This window comes from Stegodyphus dumicola, chromosome 5 (genome assembly GCF_044657685.1).
Source record: "Stegodyphus dumicola isolate Sdum_Otavi_A_Nest chromosome 5, ASM4465768v1".
Taxonomy (NCBI): domain Eukaryota; kingdom Metazoa; phylum Arthropoda; class Arachnida; order Araneae; family Eresidae; genus Stegodyphus; species Stegodyphus dumicola.
In genome coordinates this window covers 43753242-43778069 of record NC_140772.1, presented here as the reverse complement: position 1 = coordinate 43778069, position 24828 = coordinate 43753242, and the positions used below count along the sequence as shown (strand labels likewise).

Genomic DNA, 24828 nt, shown 5'->3' with positions numbered 1-24828 from the left:
ATTGTCGGATTTTTTTCTCGTAATCTATAAACATAAGCTTTTAGTGATAGTTAATGAAATTTTGTGCCATTTTGGATGGAGGTGAGCATTGAACTCAAAACTTATTCGCCAGATTTTACAATAGAGATTCTACGAATGAGGAGAGTAAAATCGATGACACGAAAGTTCAAAGCCCTGCTGAAAAACTAGAATTCAATGTTATGCGAAGTACTTAAGTGATGGGTTCTGTCTTCTTCACCAATGCCATCTTCTACAAAAAATAAAATTTGCACTATAAAATGCATTCACGAATAACTTAGGCCACAAGCTGAAAACGGTGAGAAGATCTCGATGTCCATCTTCCACTGATCTGCAGTCGTTGCAATAATACCCTTTCTTCACATCGTTGATCAACGCTAAACCAGTGCAGTCTCCACTTTTGATTAGGTGATTGTTTACTCAATCATAAATTCTTTACCAGGGAAGTTTTCTGTTCTCTATTTTTGCTGGACAAGGTTTTTAAAATTCCTTACTAGGGAAGATTTCTGTTCTCTGTTTTTGCTGGGCAAGGTTTTTAAAGCACATTATTCAGGTCAGCAATTACATTTGCAGCTATTGTCTTCTAAGTATTAATCAAAACATTCCACTATTACTTCTCTTTTTAACATTCAATTGATTTGCATCGATGCGGTAATTATCTCATTTCGGTTTTCCAGAAGAACAATATTAAGTCATAATTCCGGACACAACATGTCTTGCGGGTTGTAAGGATTATGCTAATTTTATTAACAGTTAAATTTTAAGTTAAAGTTCCTTTCCTGTCAAATTCTTAACTTCAACTTACTTCTTCCGGCCAGAACGTAGTTTTGGGATCTTGCTGAATACTTAATGAGGAGCAGCAGTATTTAAACCACGAAGTCTACTTGGAGAATGAGAGAGAATCAGAGTTTCTGATTTGCGCGCGTCTGCCTTTTGGCTACTCTGTCTCTCAAAGCTGTTATTACGCTCGGCCATACTCAGGCCCTTGATAAGCTTCGTAATCAAATAGAGTTAAGGGGCCAACTCGTTTAGAATCTTGATAGGTTCGGTTATATTTCTTTAGTTAATCTTAGTTTTAGTTTATTTCTTACACTCTTAAGTTCAAGCCCAAGTGTCGGGTTTTATTGTACACTCTAAGACGGAGTTCTGTTAAATCTTATTCTAATAATAAAGGCTTGGTTACTTTTCCATCTTGTGTTTTCTTGTTACACGAACTTAAGCGATTATTCGCTAACTAGTTCTTAAGATTCGTCACTTTCTACAGTAACTGAGAAACACATTAGTGAGAATCTTACACGGTAATCCAAATAAATTTGAAACTTTAGTCATATATGCACAAACTGTACTGACTACAAAATTAGTCTTTTTTGAAACGCTGCGAATTTGCAAACGTTTCACTTGCAATTATACAAAACGATGATCTAGAACGCAAAGTTTCACATTGGTTATTTTTCTTATCACACAAGAAATTCAGCAGCTGTACTACTACACTGTTTTGCCTAGTCCATTTTCCTATTCCGTTGTACTGGTAGTTTTCATATTTTATATACTATATTTTAATATATATATATTATGTATAAACATTATATTTATTTTTATGTATATATTATGTATAAACATTATATTTATTTTTATGTATATATTATGTATAAACATTATATTTATTTTTATGTATATATTATGTATAAACATTATATTTATTTTTATGTATATATTATGCATATTTAAGAGGTTAAACATCTGTACCTTGACAGTTCATAAAATGAAAGAGCATTTGCGATATATTGGCTATTATATATATGTAAATAAACTGTTGGGATATTTATAAATCCTTTTTTATACTCAGTCAATGAAATTCATGTAAACGATTTTTTTTCAATTAAATTTTGAAATTTTAAGTGCATTTAAATTTACTTAATTTCTTGTAGTTATGATGCGTTTAGGAAATTAGATTAGTAATACCATTAACTACAAATGAAAAATAAGATACCTGAAAGAAATGTCCTTCAAGTACTTTATATGTATCAACAAAACTATGTTTCAGCTTAGGTGTTTCTACTAAATTCTCTGATTAATTGAAATTATAATTGAGTTAGGTTATTTATTATAAAAGAATCTTTGAGGGTTTTGCTTGATTTTGGAAGAAAGCTTTCGGGAAGCCATTTCTAAGAAAAACTAGAACGTATTTTTGTTATACATGTGGAAATCTCACAATGCCGTACGAAGTCAATACTCCAGTTATCGAGAGTAATTTATGCCTAGAGATTTTACCATCGGTTTCCTCTGTTTTCTGGTTAAACAAATTAACTTTTTTTACGGTAAGATCAAATCATACTTGAGAATAATTTAAACATATTGATATAAAATTTATACTACTGATAACAATATTATTTCCATTGATGCTCTTGTGCATTATATATTACATAATCATTGTACTCTTTCTAATTTTCCGTGTCTGCTAGTTTATCATCTTTTATACATTTAATGTTATTTATGTGTTTATTTATTTTAAAGGTACATATGTTACTAATACAATTATTTTCGATATTTCAGATTCTTCTTGCACAATTTAGAAAAATTAGTATGAAATCTCAATATGAAACGAATCTGAAAATTGTAAAGCAGAAAAGTCTATAAAAGAGTATTGCTTCAGAAAAATCAGTGTAATCACGTGAGTAGAATTTTAAATTATTTAAAAAGTAATTTATTTGTTCACCTTACAGGTCTTACCGAGTCGAATTAACGTCACTTGAAAGCTGGAAAAACAAATCTTGATTACTTGAAAGATTTAACTTATAGAAGACGAGCTAATTAGTAGAATATAATTGCTGGGAAAATCCTAAGTAATAAATCACATAAATTTACGTGTTTCGGCAACTGCTTTTTCTTTTAACCATTTTGGAAAATTGTGCATGATTTTTCAGGTCGGCGACATTAAACCATAAAGCATAATGCATATAAGCTCCTATCATATGACGGAAAAGTCAAGTGAAAACATTGAAATATAGAGGGATGTACATTGATGGGGTATTAAATTTCAACGAAAATGTATATAAAGATAAAACAAGGAAAAAATGTTATAAATGCGAAAGGTTATGTATCCAAATAGGAAGGAATATAACATTGGTTAGAAAATGGAATACCGCCGTATGAAAATCCAAAGCTATAATCATAATATATTAAAAGAAAGAGGTTGATGAAAAAAACTTAAAAATGAGGAATAGCATGCGTAAAATATTTCATCAGGAGACTAGAGACATACCATGCAATTTGGAATTTAATCTCTGTTTCTGTTGTAAATTTATGATCATTTCCTAAAATCGAAAATAACTACTACTAATTCAGAAGTCAAACAACACAGATTAGTGTTATATTTTCAAAATTTTCACAGGACTAGTTTCGATGGTTTTACCGAACCACCATCCTCAACTGCAAAACCGCAAATGAACAAGATAGGAAATAATGATTAGATAAGAAAGCCTGGACAGGAATAAGCAAGTGGCGCCATCTGTGGATGAAACCAGAATCCTAATTAAAGAAATTATGTTTTAGTTCTGGTTCCATCAACAGATGGCGCCACTTGCTTATTCATGTCCATGCTTTCTTATCTTATCTAATCGTTATTTCCTATCTTGTTCATTTGCTGTTTTGCAGCTGAGGATGGTGGTTCGGTAAAACCATCGAAACTAGTCCTGTGAAAATTTTGAAAATATAACGCTGATTTTTGTTGTTTGACTTCTAAATTAGTATTTGTTCGGCGTGTTATTGTGTCTTAATTAACTAAATAATTGAAAAATAAAATTAAAATATTTCAATTAAAATAATATTATTTTAAATTAATTAAAAATAAAAATTAAAATAGGATTCATTACACAAGCCTTCGATGACTGTATTTTTTAATTTCGATTATTGATTCACACGTATTTTAATGCTGAATCCGAAAATGACCTTAAATCTTTACCGTCGTCATTTCATTTCATTAAGATTTTCGCAAATCGCAAAATAGTTAAAAAGTCGAAAAATTGGAAAATATGAGATATTAAAAGAGACATAAAAACATTTTCTCATAACTTATTCTTTTTGTTAGCTTATACTAAGTATTAGCAATACAGTTCAGCGGTCTCTTTGGAGGAGGGAATCAAATGACTCTTTCAATTTTCGAACGAAAGTTCAGATAAATGGGCCTAATTTTCTATTTTATTGCAATTTTATGTTTTTCATTAATTTTTTTAATTTTTAAAAGGTATATCAGGGTTAAAGCAACATTCTGTTTGCTTAAAATAGCGTTTGGAAGATCTGGAATATATTCTCGATAAAAATTAAGTACAATGTTCATTTTCAAAATAGTATAGATACTCTTAGGACAGCGAGGAGAGTACATAAAGTTTCCTTTTATTGTGAATGATATATAGGGACAGATAATGTCATTGAATAAAGAGAGATTGGCCAAAAAAGAGTTCATAAGAAAGTGGAACCCAAACTATGACCTTAAAAGCTCTCTTAGATCATAATGATTTCCCCTTTCACATCTACCTATCAAATTAGGCTTGATGGAACAATTTGTTAAAGCCTTATCAATTTTCAACCTTATCAACTGCTAAAGTAGGGTGTATTTACTGGTTCTGACATTAGAAAATTTCTCAAAAATGATAATTTTGAGAACAAATGGAAGTTGCAGATATAAAAGCATAGAGAGCCTTTAAAGACGTAGTAACTAATTTTCTGAGTCAGAAGAAGGATCCTAACTTAATAACTAAAATAAATCAGTTACTGACAATATACCGCAGAAGAACAAAAATTTAGGCTTTTTCTTAAGCTTTTAAAGATTCGCTTCCTAAGTTTACATTTGGATTATTTTTATGAAACACTTGCCATTTTAAAGAGATGGATGGAAGATTGCATCAAGACATCAAAGAAATAAAAAGGAGGAGTTAAGGAAAATGGACTACTTCGATGATGTCTGACCATTGCTGTTACACTGAGATGAATTCATCAAGAACATACAAGGAAAAGCACGAAACAGAGCATGAGCAGTCCTCGAAAACTTCAACACTGGAAATAAAATTGTGTATTTTACTTAGTATACAGTCTTAGCTAATAAAAATAATTTTGAAAGTTGTCAATTTCGAATATCACCGATGTGATGGGAAAAATAAACGTCATTTTCGTATTCAGTGCTAAAATACAATGCGAATCAATCAGAAAAAAAAAAGTTTTAAAAACGTAACACAACCCAAATTTTGCATGCATATGTTATTAGTTGAAGTAATAAGATCATTGAACTCCGGTAATTTGACCCAGTTTCGAATTCCGATAAACTGATTTGTTGTGTGTCCTTTACTGTGCGTAATATAACAGTGGGCTGGTTTCGTTTAGAGTTTAGAATCCCTCATGAAGTTTAGAAGACAGCCCTCGCGTATTCTGCCGTATTCAGATGAAACGGCATACAACTAAGCAATTAAAATTTTAAAAATAGAATGAGTAAATTAATATAACCATAAAATTTTTATTTCTGCCCCTACCTATGGAACAAATTAGTCGCTCAGTTATTTTTTCTTGCATTATATTTTTTTAACAACTGATAACCATACATGGTATCCGAGTGGTCACTTTTAATAAAATGACGAGGAACATATAAAATTGTGAAAAATTATGTTTTGAAGAATTTGATGGCTATTTTTAGCATCACTTTTAAAAGGATACGTTTCGTTAAGTCTTATTATAACTATTATTAACTTATTATAGTACAGCGTGGGAGTATAAATTACAAGGGAATCAAATGTTCCTGAAATCTAATCTAAAAATTCCGCACCTTTAGACCTTTATTTTGTGCGTATAATATTAGCTCATAGAGTTACTAAGTCTTATTATAACTTATTATGAGCTAATTTTATGAGCTAATATTATACGCACAAAATAAAGGTCTAAAATTGTGGACTTTTTAGATTAGATTTCGGAAACATTTGAATCCCTTGTAATTTATATTCCCATGCTGTACTATAGTATCGAAAAGGAGACATATTAAACGGAATACTTTCGATAATCCAATTCTTAATAGTACAAATTCATAAGAAACATAGGTCATATGCATAATAATGAGGATACAAATATCTTATACAGTCGTTCTCAACTAGGTGGAATTTCATATTTTCAGGGGAGAGAAATGAGGTCAGACTTTTATTTACCTGTTAAATATTTAGTTTTAATTTATGGATATAAAAAACTATTTTTATTTAAGTTTTGATATTTATTAACATTTTGTATGCTTTTTATTCTTTAATTTATAAAATCGCTACCAAGCTACCAAGCAAAACTTCATGTGTTTAGAACTATGTTTTCTCCTTTCTGGAATAAACCAGTAACTTATGAACACAAAGTTTGGAATAAACCAGTAACTTATGAACACAAAGTTTGGAATAAACCAGTAACTTATGAACACAAAGTTTGAAATAAACCAGTAACTTATGAACAAAAAGTTTGGAATAAACCAGTAACTTATGAACACAAAGTTTGGAATAAACCAGTAACTTATGAACAAAATGTTTGGAATAAACCAGTAACTCATGAACAAAAAGTTTGGAATAAACCAATAACTTATGAACAAAAAGTTTGGAATAAACCAGTAACTTATGAACACAAAGTTTGGAATAAACCAGTAACTTATGAACAAAATGTTTGGAATAAACCAGTAACTCATGAACAAAAAGTTTGGAATAAACCAGTAACTTATGAACAAAAAGTTTGGAATAAACCAGTAACTTATGAACACAAAGTTTGTAATAAACCAGTAACTTATGAACACAAAGTTTGGAATAAACCAGTAACTTATGAACACAATGTTTGGAATAAACCAGTAACTTATGAACAAAAAGTTTGGAATAAACCAGTAACTTATGAACAAAAAGTTTGGAATAAACCAGTAACTTATGAACAAAAAGTTTGGAATAAACCAGTAACTTATGAACAAAAAGTTTAGAATAAACCAATAATTTATGAACAAAAAGTTTGGAATAAACCAGTAACTTATGAACAAAAAGTGAAAACTAAGACAAAAGTGGATATTACCTGCATAAAAAACTTTTTGCAGTTAATTTTTTTGTTGTCATTTGAAATGATTGATATGAGTGTTTTTCATATTATAAAGGTTATCTAGCTAGTATGATGATATCAAATTAGCTTTTAAAGTTTTGGTTAATCAGCCAATTATCTTATAATGTATTTCTCCCACTTCCCTAGCGTGCCTTCGTGGTGTAACGGTAGCACGCTGGACCAGTATTCCAGGGGTCCGTGGTTCGATTCCCGGCGAAGGCGGTTTCATATTTTTCATCTTTCCGGCCTCAAAATATGATATAAATGTGGCCCCCGAACTAAAAGGGTTGTGGATGTTCATTCTCCGCACCCAGGATTTGGCGACTAGGTTCCCTTAAACCCTAGCCGCCCTTTAAAAAGGGGAGTATATAAGGTAATTCTCCCACTTCCCTGGCGTGCCTTCATGGAGTAACGGTAGCACGCTGGGTCGGTATTCCAGAGATCCGTGGTTCGATTCCCGGCGAAGGCGGTTGCATATTTTTCATCTCTCCGGCCTCAAAATAACCTAATAACTCTACAATCTTATTATTTGAACAATAGTTTCCGTCAAGTATCAAGAGGATATAAATTAGATACGTCTGTAAAAAATTCAGAGTTTCTGAAAGTGAAAGAGAGAGCTTTGGTAGCTATTTTGGCCGTTGTGCATTTATCACGCCAAATTATGAGAATTACTTTATTCGGCGTTAGCCTTTAGCCAAATTACTCACGTAAATTTCACTGAGTCGACACTTGTAGGCTTGTGAATTTCGAGAATTAAATCCCGTTTTATCTTATCTGAAATCCGTAAGCTTTGGTAATTTATTTGTAAGAATAAACCGTGTGCTTGTTAAAGGGTTTTAAATAAGATTTGTTTAGACCTTATTCTGAGATTATTGTTACCTATTCAGATGAGGTAAGTCGTCTGATAGTCTCAGAGCAGAAACGAAGTAATTAATTGAGTAGAACCCAACAAAACCTTTACCTAAATTTTGTAAACAAGTTAACGCTTCAGATTACCTCAACAAAGATTCAAGCTTAAAAGTAGTAACTGGAATTTCCTAAACCCTTTTCTTTTATTTACGAAAGTCGGAAACCTTTGTATGCAAACTTAAATCATTTAAAGAGAAACTTGCCCGAAGATATACGATTCCCCCTGGCAAGATTACCGTAAACACAACAACTAGCAAATTAAAGTCAGATAATCCGTTGTTATTAATGCATGTTTATTCTTGGTTATCCATTAAGGAGCTCATTTAACCATTTCTGCAAAATATTCTGTTAGTCACATTTATTCAGCAGCATAATTTAAATAATGTTTGCTACTGAGTGCACATCTCGATAATAATATGCATGAATACTTGAACTCTTTCATATAAAAATATTTTAAGTATTGATTCATTATTGTTAGTCATTTTTTAAATAACTGAAGAGAGACACAAAATAATTAACTGAATTTGGTCAGCTTTATTGTAAACGTTGCGTAACGTCCGGTAATCGAATAATAATTTTCTTCTAATATTTGCCATTTACATAAAACAGCGGTCCAATATCGCTCCTTAAAAAGTTGTTCGACGGTTTATTTGAGATTATTCGAAATGCGTCTTCAATGAGCCATTTGCGATCTGAAATTCTTTGAAGGGCTGTTTGGGAGTCCTGATTTTTAAAATATATCCACAAGTAAAAATTACGAAAATCGAATCAGACGAATATGGAGGATCCAAGATAAAGATTTCGTTGACCGTAAAAAATAACATTTTGCCTCAGCTGCTGTTGAAAGAAGTATAAACAGCCAAATGTTTCGGTGTGTGTTTAAGTTGTTTTTTCAATTGATTTACATCCTATTCTATTAATCCGAGCATTCAAAAACATAGAATGCGATAGTCACGACTTGTTCTTGTGCTTTCGTGATCACTCAGTTTGAGGTTCATAATGTGTATTACTTGAAACATTCAACGAGCACCAGCATAATTAATTTTTCAATGAGTTTGTTTGAGCAAAAAACCAGCTAGTGACTACAGCTAGTTTCATTCGTTAGAATGTTAATTATGACAAACTTAGCAATGCTTAAATTAGCCATGATTAAAACTTTTGACATCGTTAACGTCAAAAATTTATAGGTGGGTATATAATTAATGAACATTCTTAGAGCGTAATAACCACACAGTTAAGCAAAATACGGGCCTAGGTCCCTCCTATCGAGAATTTAGAGCAGAGATCTCCAAATTATTTTGCTATCGCAATGCTAAGACGAAAATAATTGTAAGTTGTACCCAATGTAATATAATATAACATCATTAAACCCGATACATTTATGATGTTGAGCTCTCCAGACGCTAATGAAACCAGACACAGTGACCAAAGTGAGAACCTCGCACTCGCGTGATACGTGATCATACAATAAATAAATAAATAAATAAAATAAAAAATAAATAAAAATAAAAAAACTCGCAATTGACCGTGACTATTACTTTGACTTAGCCTCAAGTATCGCGTGGCGTATCCCTTTTTACACTCAACTGGCTTAGAAGTCCTTGTTCAAACTCTTGTTTAACTATACAATCCTTATGAATAAAATATGGTTATAAGCAAGCATTTTCCTTCAAAACATTAAGGAAAGTCCGTGTTGTATTTCACTGAAAACGCAAATCAGAAGAAGTAGTAAATATATCAGTATGGGCATCAATATAATGTTTAATAATACTCTTGTTATTTATTTTTGTATATGTCTTGGTTTCATTTTAAACTATCAAAATTCAGGAATGACCAAGCCCAGTGGATATTTAGTTGTATCTTCATTGAGAACAATGGGCAGGGTGTAATCTTGTTACACTTGAAAACATAGGAGTAGTAAACTGCGTGCTTTCTAAATTCGAATCCGGAGCCGACCCCCGGTATGAGAAATGGTTCTACTAACCAGCGTAACGAACACGACGGCAACTATGATTTTCTTCATGTATACATGTTGAATTATTCTTTCGAATGTTGTTTAACATTAAATTACTACTTATGTGTTAATATGAGATGGTATGAGGTACTGTTACAAAAATTATGCCCTTACTTGCATTAAAAGCTCTTCAGCATACACAGATTCTTGCAGAATGTTCAAGTGTTTCTATAAAGTACTATATAATTTGCATTTCGGGGAACTGGTATAACACTGGCTGCTACGTCCTTAACATTTCTCGGTTTTTATTGAGAATCATCCCCTCAAAATGAAGTGAGAAATACCAAGGATTGCCATGCCACATTATATTTATTCATTAAATATTACACTTTCATTAATCATTCAGATGCAATCATCATTTCAGGAGGAAGTTATCAGATTTATGAGGGACATTCAGATACAAACGGCTATTTTCATGTTTGGCTGTTGTGAAGAATTTAAGTAATCGTGACTCAGCGTATAGCATTACAGCCAGTGTGCAGCCATAACTTTTCGATAATAATGCTAGTTTCCATTACACCTATATATTCTAATCAACATTATCGGGGATTCACAACAGTGCCGCGCAACGAACCATCATTAAGTTTTTGACTAACGAAGGCGTTATTCGGTTTCAAATATATTCGAGGCATAAAAGTCAGTTTTGGAGTAAGAATCTCTCTTGATCTACAGCAGAATTTCCCAACCTTTTCTGGATAACCGCCTCCTATATATAAGAAAACTTTCCAGCGCCCTCTCTGGTAAAATAGTTCATTTTACCAAATATTAAAATATTATTGCATATTAGCTATAACTATTTTATCTGTCTATTTATCTATTGAGAACCATAAAGTAGAAATGAACTAAAACAACCATCAAATGTAGTAAAAATTCATTTTTTTAAATATTAAAAATAAAAATAATAAAAATAAAAACATTAGTCAGAGGGTTGAGGCTGTAGTAGTTTTAACAATTTGTTAATGTCGAGCTTCAGTTTCGTTAACATCAGTCACTAATGGCCTTGTTCGGTGATGTTCAGTCTGTTCGTTTTCTTAGACAGTAAATTAACTTTTGCACTGAACTCATGCTCAGCCAAATGCGATGAAGGAAAAGCAATTAAAAATTTCTGTACTCATGCCTACAATCCAGGGTAGACAGCTGGTATTGATTTTTGAAACCAGAACTCTTATTATCCCTATAGATCCATTATATCTGAATTTCCCCTTTAGTTCTTCGTTAGTTGGGAGTTCTATGAGTTTCTTTTCTAAATCTGTATTTGCGAAAAGATCTGAAACCCAACTCTGTATATTCATATTTGAAAGACACTAGAATTTCTTCGTAAATTCAGCATGAAGAATGTTCAAGTGTTGGTATTAAATAAGTAAATCTTCCAGTTTTGAAGAGACTGCTGATAATGTGTAAAAGTGGCTGTATTCAACTCTACTTAGATTTCGCTGGAACAGAAGTTTTCCCACAGAAGCAGCTATGACGTTTTCTGCTTTAATTAAATCCAACTCATCACTTTGCATTTATAAATTCATTAAATTTTTTAAACAGGTGTATTAAATAAATGACGTCAGATTTAGGTGTAATCAGGATTTCGCGCAGTATTTCATTTCCGTTTTCAAGGAAGTCCGGTTCAAAAATAGATTGAAAAAGGATTCAGACAAATATTTTCTGAAAGCCAATGAACTTCTGTATGCAAAAGCAATAGATTGAAATCTTCTATACGAAGTTGGCCGTAAAAATCTGTCATACGTTTAATTGCTTTTAATCAATTTTATTGACTGCTCTAATAACGTAATGAAGCGATGTATCATTTGTTAATGATTTAAGCCCTTAAGTTATCAATTGCTTCAAGCACAGGAAAAAAACACAAGGGGATAAATCTGGGAATCTCGATCGCCAACAAAGCAATGGCATATCGTTTGACCCAGCATGGGCAATCCAGCAAAATGGGGTAGACTATCGTTCAGATACTAACATACGTTTTTATGCCAGTGTGGTAAAACACAGTTTTGCTGCAGAATGAAGCCGAGAATCTCTTCCACCAACTGAGGGAATAAACACTCTGGTAGCATATCTTGGTAAATGCACCCGTTAGTCGATTTTTCCACAAAGGAGAGAGGACCAAAAACGTACCTGTTGAAAATGTTTTCTAAATTTCTGCGATTATAAAGAGACTGCTGAAATAAGTTTTCATATGGTTTTCTTTACAGATGGCAGAGAGATGAACAACAAGGTTGGCCTTGCATTTGTTCTTTTTGAAGGCCATTCCGAGATTTGTTTTCTTAGACACCGTATACGGAATGAATGTACAGTTTTTCAAGCAGAACTTCTGTGCATTTATCTTGCCGTCAAATGGATCCAGGATCATGGGACAACATCCTCAAAGTACCTTATTTGTTCTGATTCTCTTTCTTCTCTTCAACTTTTGAACAGTATTACCAGCTGCGATAAATTAGTTATCGAAACCCTAGTAACTGTTAGTTCACTTAGAATTAGAGGTATTGATATCTGCTTTGCTTATGTGCGTGCTCATCATGGTTTCTACGGAAATGAAAGAGCTGATTTCTTAGCTAAAGATGCCTTAAATTTACCCATTGATATCAACATTAGCATTTCAAAGAGTTATTGGAAGTCCTTTCATTATAAAAAGCTTTTAGCTATGTGGAATGAGGAATGCATTTCATCTTGTAATGCTGAAGTCACCAAAAAGTTCCTTCCTTCTATTTACCATAGACTGAATTCCGAGTCTTTCCTCTCGTTAAATTTTAAAGTGTCTCAGTTTTTATCTGGTCACGGTAAATTTGCAAGTTATCTGTTTCGTTTTAATCTACGATCAAACAATTTATGTGAATGTTCAAAAAGAGTTCCTCAGGATGTGGAACATTTGATTTTCTCGTGCCCTACATTTGATGGCCCTAGATTATGCTTACAGAACGATTTGAAAATGTTCGGAGTGACCTTGGCCAGTGAACTTATCTGTTTTCGTGAAGTCCAGACTGCTGTTCTCTGCTTTTGTTCGCTTTATTTATGCATGTAATTTTTAATGTTTATTTATACATGTAACCTTTAATGTTCTAGTTAACGTACTTCTGTAAGCCCCGTGTTGTACATATGTGGTGCACGGGGAGTCTGTATGTTCTCAAAGGAAAAAAAAAAAAAAAGGTGAATGTTTTCTGCGTTCCCCTTTGAGAATCATACGCATGTTCCATTACACCATGTGGATTTTCCGTGCCCCCAAATCGTAAATTATGGCAATTAACTGTACCAAAAAAGTGAAAAGTGTCTTCATTCATAAACACAAGTCTGTTCGTGATACCATCTACCTGCAGCTTATCTTGCGAATTCTCACAGAAATCTCTGCGCAAAGGTTTGTCTTAAGATTTTAACGCCTGCACAATCTGGAAGGTGTATGGCTTGAAATGTCGATGTTTCCGAAACTCATGGCACGCCGTTACATGAGACACAATGAGCTCAGAACTGGCACGACGTATTGATTTTGTAAGGCTTTGTAAAAATGTTTTACGTATACTTTCAACCACTTCGGTTTGGGCTGCTGTTCGTGTTCGGATAGCTTCCTTTTACATACAGCCATGTCCTGAAATTGCCGTTTGATAGTGACAATGCTGTCGTTCTTTACCATATTTCGTGCGAAAATATCTTTGAATGACGGTAAACGATAGTGGTTTTTGGCGTATTCCAAAACACAGTACGCTTTTTGCTGCATGCACAGCGCCATTTTGTTTAACAGTGCCTCTAGAAGCGATTTCATAATCCGAAGATTTTTCGCTATTGCCAGCTAAAACTTGCTCAATTGTAGTTTCAGAATTAATTTGTTTCGGCTTAATAAATCAATTACGGAATTTGCAACATTCTATTCTTTTTGTTCCATTCAATATGGGGCCCACCAGCGGCCGAGCGGTAAAGTCGCTGAACACTGGTAGTTCGGTCCGAGGTTCGAATCCCGCGAACGGGCTGGCTGCATGGGCGTTTTCGTGGTTTTCCCCATGTGTAACGTGTATACGAGCCAGTTTCCCTTAGAAAGTCCTCCACGAAAGGCATCCCTCCCCTTAGGCAGATAGCCCTCGTGTGCTTTGCCATAATTAAATACACCATTCAATATGAAACACCCAGTATTAATTTTCTAAATGAGTTGGTTCGCCATGGATGCTCCTCTGGCCTGTCTTAACCTCTTATTTGCCTCTAGACCCCTTATTGCGCCCACGAAAAGCTCCAGAGCCCACTGGGGGTCGGTACCGCTCCCCTTGGTCTACGATCTAGACCAAGATGTTATGTTTAATTAATATCTTTTGAAGACTAGCTGAACACCGTCGATGCACTAATTCGGTTTGATCCAAGATTGATCATCAGAGAAATCGCCTAAGGATGTAAAATACGTGTTGACAAAGATCGTGTTAAATTTAGCACAAAGAAAGAAGATAGATTGCAGTCACACAATTTCAGCAGCGTTATAAAAAAGATGGAGACAAATTTTTAGACGTCACAGGAACCTGTGATGAAACATGGGTACACTAGTGGTCTGTCGGCTTAAATGAACAAGCATGTGATTGTCAAGTCTAATGACAGATAATTGAAGCTGTGGATGAATGTATGGGTATCAGAAGAGTTTTATTATTCTGAAATTAGGAAACTTTCTGGCTGGTATATGTATATTGCAATGGCAGAGGATTACAGAGAAAATAATGTTTAAGCCCTCCCGTTGTATTCATTAAATAAAGTTTGGCTGATAAATTCTTGTTTTTGTTTGAACGTTCATTGTATACTATGTATTTTATTTACCGGTAGTGGGCTAATCCATTAAAACATATGTGAAGAGAGGAGTTTGGGTTCAGCTCTTTTCAAATTTTATCTTGCTACAATGTTGCGTTTATACATTGTATGCATACATAACAATTATCTTATTTAAGTGACATTTTATAAAGGGCCAAATGACGCAAAAATTTTACTTTTCTGGCATAATTCATGAAATTTTACTTCTTCATTAGCTTTTGTAACTGAACATGTACGAGCAGAAACCCTTTTAAAGCATTAATTAAGACACAATGATGTCGCAACTGATTAAAACTCTTGTCGGCCATTCCAGAAAAACACGAGAAACTAATTGAGTTCCGCAAAATCCTCTCTTTGAAGGCTGCGTTTGTTGCTTAATCCGCCGGGGATTAAATAAATTCCGCGTGAACAGGAGGATGAAAGGAGACCATTGATTAATTTGTCTCGATGAACAATTTAGTTTTCTGCCTGCCCGGAAAACTGCGTTTGTTTCCTGCCCCTGTGATTAATTCTTTATTAAGGGAGATTAAAACCTTTTCTCGGTATTAATGGCATGTGCGGCGCGCTTAGAAAAGTGTGAAGTATTTTTATTCCGCGTCGTTAAGCATGTTGGGGGTTGTTGTTTATATTTGAACTTTGCTTACGTGCATTTTTGGATCCACCGTTGATAAACTATAAATTGCCTTTCAGGATGAAAGTAGAGTTCTGAGACATCGGTTGTGTTGAGTGAACCTAACCATCAAGTTTAATGCGGTGAAGCTTCTGTTCTTTACCTTACAGTAATAATTTTACTAAGCGGATTTTGTGCCTTTGAAAAATAAAAAATACTGAAATTTAAATGAAATGCTTTATTTTAAGTTTCATACGTAAGCGGTCTAGAGAAATACCTGAATTGCTGTGAATTGAATAATTAAATCTTTTTCTTGTTAAATACATCCAAGTTTCACGTACGTTAATTTACGATAAAATAATGTGGCTTTAAATTTCAAAACTACAAAAAAGAAATCAACCTTAGCTTAGTGTTAAGTTTTGAATAAAACTTTATAATTGGGAGGGCAATCAGACACTGATCATCCTTCTCCTGAAAACAAATGAAAAATCAATTACTTGGAGTATTGAAAACCGTTTTATATGACAGATGCCGAGCAAACCGATAATGAACGCCTATAAAGCAGAAACAAATTACGTCATTTAAATTTATTACAAATTTACGAATATCTAAAGTCAGTGCATAATTTTCAAATTTATTTTTGGAAAGTATTTTAGGACCATCTGCCTAAGAAGAACGGTAGCTTTCGTGGAGGACCTTTCTATGGAGTGGTGACTCGTTTTCACGTTGTACTTGGGAATAACAATGAAACCTCTCATACAAAAACTTGATCTGGGTCGAAGTACTGTCGTTCAATGATTTTGTTTTTGGCTCGTCCGCTGATTGGAAACCTTTTCTATTATCCAAAAAGGAATTCCGTGTTGACGAAAGAGACATCAAGATATTTAGGGAAATTCATGCCGTGGAGAATGAAAAATGCTCCTATTCAGCGAACATAAATTTATAAATTATTTAATTTAAAAGTGCTGACATAGTCCTGTGTGTTTTGTTAATAAATAAAAGTATCTTTCTTAGCAGAATTTGCCAATAAACAGCAACAAACTATTTGACAAGGCAACTCGTCGACTTCATTTTGTGTCTCTGCTTCTTTATTTTATTTTATGCGGAAGACAAAGTCCTGGATTCTAAAAGAATTATCTGTTATTGAATGTCTCTTTGTCATATAATCAAGAGATAATTAGTGGAAATTTAAAATAAATTCAAAAATTGTTTGTTTGTTTTTATGCTGCGAATGTTTTTAATGCGAAATTTGCAATTTGTTTTATTTTCAGAAGTGTGAAAATAGGTTGGAAAATTCTCTGAACACCAGAGATATTAAAATTTCTAAAATCTGTTTTGGATTTTGGAACACAGGACGTATAAGCCAAAATTCATGCATTTATTTCTAATTTATATGGTCTATAATAATATTGTGCATCTAGAATCTGAAACCTTTGATTCTGCATAAAGCATATGCTAATTTTATGCATCTTAGAAAATTGAAATGGTAACAATTTGGCGAACGAAAGTTTTGTTTACAACGTACCTGGAAGGAAGTTAAAGAAGATTAACTCTGAAAATATTTTCCTTTTTTAGGCTAAACTTTTCTTGCAAAGTGGAAGATTTTATCATAAATGATGATATTAAATAAATGATTTATGATAAATATCATAAGTCATTTTTTGGAAAAACGTTATGCAGTATTTATTGCATAACCTGTTACATTTTTATTTCAAGAAAAACTGATCGGGTGGTGTAGAATTTATATTTGTTTTAGCACTAGTTTTCTTTACAGTTATTTCAACCACGTTGTGAACTAAAATCTCGTTTGCAGAATTTTTTTCATTTTCATCGTATATGAAACTGAATACTCATTTCAGGGATTTAAAACACAGAGGCAGTAAGAAAACAACAAGGAGCTTTTTTAGTGAAAGGTAAAGAATAAACAAAGCAGAATTTTATGTCTCACTGTAGCATTCTCAGTGATCAGTTACGTATCAGATGTAATCATCCTGAAATTAAATTGTGAAAAATGAAATAAACTCAACCAGTGTTATTGTATCATTTTTCCAAGCCGTTAACTACAAATGTTTACAGAAAATTTAATATTATCAATTAAATGTAGAATTAAATATCAATTATCAATTATTATTATTATTATTTAAATCAATTATCAATTAAAAGTAGCATGTTAACAATTAAAAGAATAGATATACCTATTTTCTTTGAAATGTTTCTTCTACAATCAAAACGAAACAATTAACACAGGCATTTATAACTATTACCACTGAGGGTCGCTATTTGATAAGTTCACGACACCTTTACTTGAGTTGATCGAAAGCTTCAAGAGATAAGTCGCATAAAAGTAGTTTGAATTGATATTATTCAGTTCCTCCGTGAGTGTATAGATGAGATAGATCGATCTAAATATTTTTTATAGATTTGAATCTTTCATTATTCAAATCTTTAGGGCTGATCATAATAACAGCGAAACTCATTTCTACAATATTATGGTATTTCATTAATCTTAAGTAGTTGATATTTGTTATCTTGGGTATAAAAGATTGCTTAAGTTTGGGCTTATTTTATAAAAAAACGTTTTATTTATATTTTGACGAAAGAGGATATTCAGAAATCTTGAATTCTTGAAACGTGTAACAAGAGTAATAAACAGTTCTTCAATAGGGTGCACTGTAAAGAACATAAAAATTAGTTTTGTTTTTTGAATTGTTAAAAAAGAGTAGTTTGTTTTAATACTTAAATAGAAGCAATGCTTTATTGTTATTTTAAGTGTGCATCTTTTTTTTCTCTTGTCAATTCCAACAATTTCCAGACTTCTATTACCTCTACAAATCCCTTTTCTCGCATGGCTTTGCCGCCAATTTCCTGATTTATAACAATGTTCTTGAATCTCAAACTAATCTATCGGCTAGGAGGAAATCAACAAAGTAATTTTCTACAAGAAATTCTTCAGAATTTGGCCTTCTCTATCATACAAAAATATTGGGGCTATTTCGTAGCCACTGTTCCGTAAAATGAGATACAGAAGAATGAAAAGAAAATAACTCACGATTGAGAAAGCAGAATGAGGTGGAGGAAAAAATTCCTGGCAAAGTTACACCTTTCAATAAGAAACTAATTTATTTTCCTCGTTCGCTTTTATGCTGATTGAATTTGATGGCAAAATAAAAAGAACTCAGACTTTTCTATCTTCGGTATTCAAATCTCTTTGCATGTGCCACAAGCGAGTTGTAGTTGTATACTAGTGACACGTTTTCAATATTCTTCCTTTACGACTACGTCTAACTCAAAATTTTTCATACATCGTCTTTCGGTCGTCGTCGATGCTTTTTAGTTTTTCTTTAGTCTCGCTTTAAAATTGGCCGAGGCGCGTTTTTAAATTATGTTTCGTGCGCAAATGATTCTTTTTGTGCCGCGTACTGAACTATTTCCAAGCCCCTCCGGTGGTTTTATAGAAGACATTAATATATAAATGTCTGGGTATAAGTTTCGTCTGAAAGCCTGGCAAATAAAAGCATTTTTTATCATAACTTTGATGCATTTACTTTAAAGTCATAACATACGTACTGGGAAGAGATGTGTTATTAGGAGAACTGATGTAATGGTGCAAAAACGTTTTTTTCGTGGGAAAAGTATTTGATTTGAAATGAATCTTCTACGGATGGTTTTCAGCGTTTTTCTTCTCTGACTGATATTACCCGATAGATTTTTTTTTCTTATGACACTGCAGTAGAATTTATGTGTTAAATTTTAGACTGTAATTAGTTTATTTAACACATTAGTTTACAATGCAATGAGTCGGACTGTGCTGTTGTTTTGTGATATTTTGTTTAATTGACTAACAACCTATGTTGATTTTTTCCTCTACGCCTAGTTTTGTTACTACTCAGTATAGAAGATTATGTAGATTTTATGGCAAGCGGCGTGGGTAAAATGAGATTAAAAATCGTAATCGGCATGATTTGCAGTAGAGACCACACTTCTGCTTATAGAAAAAAGGCTGTCGATCGAAACAGACGAGAACACCTGACATTTGCAAATTGGTAAAGGTCGGTAATTGGTTGAGCTTTATCCATTCGCCACAGTCAGGTTATAGCTTTGAGTAGATTACATGGTCAGTAGAGTCATAAGGTTACATCGAAACAGGAGATGTGAAAAATATGCAGTGCCCTCACTGGGACTCAAACCCTGGACCTCTTGATTACGCGTCGAGTATGCTTCCAGCTACACCGCGAAGGCCTGCGGAATGAGGGTAAAAATACCTTATAGATGTAGTGCAAAGTTTTAGCGAGATCTTTGTTGTCGAAAAGACTTTAATTTGTGTTGGATTATCTTAAGGGGGCTCATACACCTTAAACCCCTCATGATCTTCGAATATGTGACTGTTGCAAGAATTGGGATATTTTATTTATTTTAAAAGCAATTACTTCCAACCTTTTACAGCTGACTACATAATATAGCTGCTTTGGAAACTAGTAACCAGAAAGTTTGTGTTGCCACAAATATTTTTTTAATTTAATCCTCTTTGTGACAAAATATTTCGCCATGTCTCCACGTTGCGCGCATGATATTTTAAAAATGGCTAATGATACATACTTGAAATTTGATGGAATTCTCTATATGGGCACTATTTTCTAACTGAACCAAAAATCTGAGGAATATTTTAATATTAAAAAATTTTATGGACGAAACCATTACAGATTTTTTTAATAAAATACATTTTATAAACTCAACTCCAAGTAAAATAAAAATTTAACGTAAATTTTTTAGAATTTTTGGTTTACAGTAGTTTCCATATGTTATAAAAGCTATATATTAAATATGGAATTAAATTATGCAACAGAATGTTTTAAACTGTGCGTGCAAGGTGGAACCTTGACGAAAAATGTTGTCACAAAGCGGATTAAATTATCAAAATATTTATGGCAACACAAACTTTCTGATTACTATTTCTGAAAGCAGCTATATTATGTAGTCAGCTGTAAAACGTCGGAAGTAATTGCTTTTAAAATAAATAAGTTATCTCAATTCTTGCAACAGTCACATATTCGAAGATCTTATGGGTTTTAAGGTGTATGAGTCCCCTTAAGTCGAACTCATCAGCGATGAAGATATAAAACTAACTTTTACTTCCATGTTGTATTTTTTGTCCTTAATGCTGTGTGTATTAAAAGAATTTAACAAAGGCAATAATTCACCGACACCATATACAGAAATAAATTCTAAAAATAATCCAAGGAGAAATAGTTTATTAGATAGTTAGACATTCTACCTTTATATAGAAATGAATTAGCCGAAATAATTGCTGAGTAGGTAAATTTAAGCTTTTATTTTAGCTCTTAGAACGTGATATTTAATTAATGAATTTCACTCACAAAACGTTAATAATAAAAAGGCAAAAAAAGATGTTTTTCATGCTATCTTAAATGAACATTGGTATGATTAACTGAGGAAAGACAGTAAAAAAATAAAAATGTATGCCAATATTTAACGCTGCATCGAGAATTCTAAAAACATATGCTACTTTTGAATTGTTTTAATTTTGCTGTTGAATTGTATATGGTGTAAATGTGAATAAAATTATGTTAATATTAATGCTAAAAAGCCAAAACGAAATGGGTTAGCAGGAGTGAGTACAGCAGCAGACTGGTAGAATGTGAACTCAGCAAGAGCATAAAAAACCTTAAAGAACCCTTTTGGACGGTCGTTAAAATTTGAAACCTTTCACCTTTTTCTTTTCTTTTTTATATTAAGAATGAATTATTTGAATTCAGCTGCAGATGAATTCTTATGCTCTGTATAACGCTTTATTTTTCAGCGAATGTAGAAAGTTCAATGGAAAGCTAGTAAAGAATTTTCATGAATCTGTGTGGAAATTAATCGCGGAATATGATCACAGAAGGTCTAATTTATCAGTAAATGTGATATTTAAAACACCCTTACGAGATCCTCTCTTTAATCCTTAAGAAGGCAGTTTAGTCTTACTTCCGGAATACGAACTTCAGTTGTGGATTTGGTGTAACATATCAGACGACGAAGCATATACCGTATTGAAAGTGCTGGAGTAAGATTTTGTTTTGGGTAGAAATGATAACTAAAGAATTACAGCCACCGATCGATCTAGCTACGCCCACCAGCGGCCGAGCGGTAACGTCGCTGAACACTGGTAGTTCGGTCCGAGGTTCGAATCCCGCGAATGGGCTGGCTGCATGAGCGTTTTCGTGGTTTTCCTCATGTCTAACGTGTATACGAGCCAGTTTCCCTTAGAAAGTCCTCCACGAAGGCATCCCTCCCTTAACCCGGCGGAAGTCGCACCAAGAAAAGTTACTAGAGTGGGCGCGTGGGGTATTACATACCCCAATATTTAAAATACAAAATAATAATAATAATAATAATATTATTTAGTTTTAAAACTTTTTTTTTGTTTTTGTTTCTCGTGTATTCTAAATAAGTGAATAATAATTGGGTTTCAAAAAATTAATTTCTGAAATAATCTTACAGTTAAATTTAAGATAAATGAAAATAATAAACATCATGCCTCTAAGTTTCATTGCATCTCTAATACACCATGCTTATTTTATTTCTTCACATTTTGAACGAAATACATTCATGTGTTCTTGGCACAGAATGCTTCCACATTTTAAGCATTGCATTCACGTTCTTCTGTCCTTGGCGCGAGGGCAAAAAATTTAACACATCTTTCATACTTAGTTGTTTCGAATTTCATGTATTCGTTTTAATTCTTCATCGAAACTTCTGCTTTTGTTTAGCATGCAGTACGTCAATTTCTTGGAAAAGTATTAATCTCTGATCTTTGTTCAATACTTTTTTTCATTAATTGTAATGCTAAGTCCTTCAGAAACAGACTTTTGTTTCTTGTTGGTGGATTAGCAGTTGAATGTAATATAATTCAAGCACTTATTACAGCAACATTCAGTGCAGAAAAGAAAATTACCTTTGGCCACCTCCTGGTTATTCTGGCAATTGAATAATGGGCTGACATTTCATCCCCCATATCCACTGCTCCTTTAGTCATATTATTAAAACATATAATTCCTGACATTTTATTTTCTCCAATAGTATGATCGTTATATAATGTTGAAAGCATAAGAACAGTTTTTCCTTTTTTAGGAACATCAGGAATTAATGTTTTATCTTTTTCGAAACCAAAACATTGTAGAAAATATTCTTAGTTTCATCTTCAGTTTCCGAAATGCAATCTTCATCGCTTTGAAATATTTCTAATAAATCTCACATGCGTTGCATCTCCAGTTCATAGGGGCTCATTCTTTTTACCATAATGCAGTTAGAAATTTTTAAGAATTTAATGTCAAGTACTTTAAAATCACTTGCGAGTAGAAATATTTACTGTTACACTCTAGAAATAAATTTCTGAACTAAATATTCAGTCAGAAAAACACTTACACGGACAGGCGCGTGGGGTGTGTCATACCCCAGTTCCAACAAAATACCGATAAATCTTTTATTGAAACACACAGGTAAAGAAAAAGCGGTTCTGAAAGTCAACCACAACTAGAAACTCAGCTACTGAAAGCAGCACAGAATTTCAGTTTCACATGTTAGGAATATTCCACTTTTATGTAGGGTTGGGGTATGATACACCCCACGCGCCTTCCCGCGGGTTAAGGCAGATAGCCCTCGTGTGCTTTGCTGTAATCTGACAAAACCAAAACCAAAAACCGATCTAGCTGCACGTATATTAGTGGTCTAGACCAAAGTTCTGAACCGATCTAGACCACTAATATACGTGTTTCTTTTGCGTACCAATGGTGGTACGCAAAAGAAAAATAGGTGGTACGCAAAGAAGCAAAGTATTTTTAACTATTAAATTCAAAAATTAAACATCCTGATTGTGTTTTTGTTTTCTAACACTCGTAAATTTATGCCATCTGAGCTTTGTTCAAAAGTGGTGATTGTAGTAGCACTTTGTAGTGGTGGTACTAAAGGTTTTCAATTTTTGTTTAGATGGTAGGCGTTAGTCGAAAGGTTGAGAATCGTTGGTCTAGACTATATTTCATGGAACGCTTAAAACGTCTATGCAGATAAACTATCCATACGCTCTATAATAGTTGAAAATGAATACAATCTAGATAGATTCTAATATATAATATAATGGAACATAATAATGAAAAGCTCCAAACGTTTGCTAGGAACTGGCTAAAATGGGTAGAAAATTGCGCTGCATTGTAGGATGTCATTTTCAACCTAAATTGTCTTAAAATATTACAGGCTTTTTCTTTCTACGACCAGCTAATCTCCTTTTAAACAATATGCCTTGTATATCTGAAGTCGCATAATAAGAATACACATACGCGCACACACACATATGTGTGATTTTATGTGCTTGTGTGGGTGATTATATGAATCCGTTTGAAATTTTGTACCATAGTACTGTTACAAGATTTTATTTTCAGAGATAAAAAATAATTAAATGAAACTTTTCTAGTTATGCAAGTTATTCTAGGAAAAGCTCCAAATTTTTTTTTTAAGTCCCATTTTTTAGAAACCTTTGGGAAACTTCAAAGGCTTATAATATCGTTTCAGTTTAGGGAAAAAACGGGGGGATTTACTTTGAGATCTGTATTAAAAAATAATATAACACTAACTTAAATTACGTTAAAAGTCAGAAACTAATTAAGGAGGAAAAAAGCATCTGATGTTATTTTTAAAAGAAAATAATATAAGAAATAAAATGTTCAATTCGAATGTGTAGGTCACATTGGGGGGGAAGCTTAATTTGAAATCGCAGATAAATTTTTGCATTAAAATTTAAAGGTGCTGAGGTGATTATTTTTTTAATCTTGGGAATTTTGCCCGTAAAAAATTCTTTTACCTGTTTTTTTTTTTTTTTTTTTTTTTAATTATCGAAACTATTTTCCTTTGATGAAGGAAAAAATTTATTTAGTAAATATTTAACCTATTAGTATACCTAGTAATTAACATATTTATTCCTTTTGCTGTAGATGTTTGTGTGGGATGATATGGATGTAAGAACTTTAGTTTTATGTATATTGTATGAATATTCTGGAGAAACAGGTTCATTTTTGTATATTTAAAGAAAACATATTTGTTAACTTGATTGGAAATGAATAGTTAACCACATTTTATATTTGGTCATATTTGGATTTTTTAAAGTGCGTTAACTTTTTGTCATTTTGAAACTATAAATGTTGAATTTTCAGAAAAGATATTATAATATTCAATTATTCCAGCATTTAATATACAAATAATTGAAAAGAAAACCGTGATTTTATAATTATGAAAGTAGAAATTAAAATATGTCTATTGTAAGCATTTTTATAGTGACATATCTTGTAAACATTGCAAATAATGAAATTTTATAGACATTTTAGAGAGTTACAAACGCCCAGGCTCCCTTTTTCAGGCTTCT

The 24828-nt window shown here is 32.7% G+C and overlaps 1 protein-coding gene and 1 non-coding gene across 6 annotated transcripts in view; both read left to right on the top strand.

Moving 5' to 3' along the window:
• The window catches only part of LOC118187773 (putative polypeptide N-acetylgalactosaminyltransferase 9), a 907951-nt gene that overhangs the window by 466420 nt on the left and 416703 nt on the right, over positions 1 to 24828 (top strand). For all 5 annotated transcript variants that reach the window (XM_085816616.1, XM_085816615.1, XM_085816618.1 and 2 more), the window contains one exon: positions 2572 to 2689. The gene's annotated coding sequence lies outside the window, so the exon portion shown is untranslated. The remainder of the gene's footprint in view (positions 1 to 2571; positions 2690 to 24828) is intronic.
• TRNAT-AGU (transfer RNA threonine (anticodon AGU)) lies at positions 7258 to 7329 on the top strand. Its single transcript has one exon. It is a non-coding gene; the product is annotated as a tRNA-Thr (tRNA).